The following is a 3,430-nucleotide window of genomic DNA, read 5'->3' on the forward strand; positions in this document are numbered from 1 at the left end:
ATTTCTGAAGTGCGCTGCAATACTGCTACAGCAAACAAAAGCCAGGTATTTGAATACTGAGCAGTAAGCTCATTGGCTACTGATACAGGAAAGAACCAATCAGCTGCCATGTGACAATGATGTCGCCAGGTCAGATTGAGCTAGACCTATTGGAGTTTCATGCCAGAACTCTGTATTTATGGAGCAGGGTTGGAACTAGAGATGGGCAAATGAAGCCTTGTGAAGCTTTTGAGGCTTTTTCCTGATTGTACCAAAAAGATTCAAAGCCTCAAAGACAGACCCTACCACTGACATCTAGTGGTCAGCTGCAATTATACCAGCCACTTTCAAATGATTCACACATCTTGTTGATTCCAGTTTCAACACAACAGTAATACTGCCAGGTATTTGAATACTGAGCAGTAAGCTCATTGGCTACTGATACAGGAAAGAACCAATCAGCTGCCATGTGACAATGATGTCGCCAGGTCAGATTGAGCTAGACCTATTGGAGTTTCATGCCAGAACTCTGTATTTATGGAGCAGGGTTGGAACTAGAGATGGGCAAATGAAGCCTTGTGAAGCTTTTGAGGCTTTTTCCTGATTGTACCAAAAAGATTCAAAGCCTCAAAGACAGACCCTACCACTGACATCTAGTGGTCAGCTGCAATTATACCAGCCACTTTCAAATGATTCACACATCTTGTTGATTCCAGTTTCAACACAAAAGCAATACTCAGCAATAGCAGCTGTGTCTTCATTCTGAGAATCATTGTACACACATGAAAGTGTTACTATGTTACTATGAAGCAGGGAGGGAACACCAAGCATTTCGCGTCTCCTTATAATGAATGAAGCCATGCCAAAGATTTGCATCAGTCATCTCGCTTCGCTTCGAGGTGCGACCAAGGAGGGAAGGAGCTCGATGGAGCCGAAGGGGTGGATGGACGAATCGCCAATGAATTCCCGGAAGTCTGTGGTGCAGGCAGAGCGACGACTGACCAAGGCAGAGCCGACTGGACGAGGGAGCCCGGTGGAGCCCTAGGGACGATAGTCCCCAGTGGAGCCGAAGGAGTGAGGAGCCAAGGAAGAGCCGACGTGCCGAAGTGGAGTGATGGGCTAAGAGATTCTAGGCCAGGGGTGGCAAACATCAGTCCTGGAGAGTCACAATCCTGCAGAGTTTCACTCCAACCCCAATCAAACACACCTGAACTAGCTAATCAAGGTCTGAGGGTTACTAGAAAGCTACAGGTAGAGGAGTTTTATCAAGGTTAGAGCAAAACTCTGCTGGACTATGGCTATATAGGGCTCTTCAGTCTCCAGGACCGACGTTGTCCACCCCTGGCCTAGGCAGAGCAAACGGGTCAACACTCCAGAGTGGAGCTGGTAGACAGGAAGCCCAGGGTGGATCCAGGCTGCTAGGAGGAGCCAGCGAAGAAGGAGCCAAAGGGCTGAGTGAAGCCAGTGGAGACAGAGCTGAAGAACTGGGAAGCTTAGGCAGAGGAGGAGGGAGGGATTTCTGGAGACACTGGGTACTTTGAGCTGGGTGGAACCAGGTCTATTTTAATGACGTCCTTAGTACATTTCTGTGCCTGAGAACATTTCAGTTGCATTGCTGTCTATGCAGGGTCAAAAAGCACTCAGATTTCATAAAAAATATCTTAATTTGTGTTCCGAAGATGAATGACGCTCTTAGGGGTTTGGAGCGAAATGAGGGAGATTAATTAATTACAGAATTTTCATTTTTGGGTGAACTATCCCTTTAAGTATACCGTATGTGTAAATTTGTGTTCTTTTATTAATTTGCAAAGCTTCGTATTTGTTTTTTTTTTAGGTAAGGTTTGACTAACTAGGCTAATTAGAAACAATTAACTATCACTTTCCCTTTTGCATTATGCTTGTATTTGTCATTAAGCCGAGAAACACACTACACGACTGTCATGCCGATTATGAATGTAATTTGGTCGTGATGACGGATCACGCCCAGTCAGACCGGGTCTGTTCCAGTTGGGCTCAGCCGCTGTTTGCAGTTGGCAGGAAAATCGCATAGTGTGTGGTGTCTAAAGATTATAATCTTAGAATTCAAAATGCATTCACTGTCAAACGTCATTAAAATGTAAAAATTCTGTAAGGGTAGGTTTTAGTGGATAGAACATATTGTTAGGTCGGAATATATATATATATACAGTGGGGCAAAAAAGTATTTAGTCAGCCACCAATTCTGCAAGTTCTCCCACTTAAAAAGATGAGAGAGGCCTGTAATTTTCATCATAGGTATACCTCAACTATGAGAGACAAAATGAGAAAAAAAAATCCAGAAAATCACATTGTAGGATTTTTAAAGAATTTATTTGCAAATTATGGTGGAAAATAAGTATTTGGTCAATAACAAAATTTCATCTCAATACTTTGTTATATACCCTTTGTTGGCAATGACAGAGGTCAAACGTTTTCTGTAAGTCTTCACAAGGTTTTCACACACTGTTGCTGGTATTTTGGCCCATTCCTCCATGCAGGTTTCATGTGCTACTTTTCAGCCGCGGCGATGACAGAGTAAGCAAAATAATGGCAAAAAACACGTCTTTCAATAAACGGTGCACGATGGTTGCACGCGCACGCAGCGTGCCAGTATAGTAGTCGGCTTCAGTAACAAATGACTCTTATGAACCGGAGTCAAAACCACAAAGCGCGGCCCAGTTCAGTACTAACGAATTGTTTATACATTTGTTCGTGAATCAGATAATTACTGCTTTTCAGGTAACTCAGAAGTCCTCTGAGAAATCTAACAATAACATGAAATCAATAAGATGCCGATCACGGAAACTAATAGCAGAGTTAGGTAAGAATCTAGTCGTATTGCAGTTTTCTCGATTGTTAACATAACTGATTTTAGTTGGCACTTTTTTTCCAAACAATTAATTCTGTTTTCAAAACAAAGACACCTTTCTCAAAAAGTTTAACAATGAGTAAGTTAAACATTAGTTTTTTATTTTTTTTATTATTATTATATAATTTTTTTTTATTATACATTAAAGACATAACATGCAACATTTACAACTTTAACAATACATCCAAAAAGATAACACAATTAAAGGAATGGGTTTACATTACATAGAAAAAAAAAAAGAAAAAATCAATAAATAAAAATCAATAATAATACTTAAAGAAAAAATCACGATTTATTTCCAGAACATGATGCATGATGGGATACGCTAACCCTTGAATAGTGCTCCGTTGCGGTATTCGAGATAGTAGGCTTGTTTGAGATGAGCAAAATCTGCGCAGAACCGATCACCGCGAGATGCATGCCGGTTAGAAAAGCGGCAATTTTGAACGCGTTTCTTTTGTACGTGTAGACACGCACGTTTTGGCCGTGTTAAGGCGTCAGTTTTTGCCGCGTTTATTTGGTTCGTGTAAAGAAGCACAGTTTGACCGCATTAAGAGGACAAAT

At 41.3% G+C, this 3,430-nt stretch overlaps 1 protein-coding gene across 1 annotated transcript in view; it reads left to right on the forward strand.

The window, feature by feature from the left end:
• spint1b (serine peptidase inhibitor, Kunitz type 1 b) overlaps positions 1–3,430 on the forward strand; it is a 23,612-nt gene that overhangs the window by 854 nt on the left and 19,328 nt on the right. The window lies entirely within an intron of this gene.

Source organism: Sinocyclocheilus anshuiensis, unplaced genomic scaffold (genome assembly GCF_001515605.1).
Source record: "Sinocyclocheilus anshuiensis isolate Anshui unplaced genomic scaffold, SAMN03320099.WGS_v1.1 scaffold937, whole genome shotgun sequence".
Taxonomy (NCBI): Eukaryota; Metazoa; Chordata; class Actinopteri; order Cypriniformes; family Cyprinidae; genus Sinocyclocheilus; species Sinocyclocheilus anshuiensis.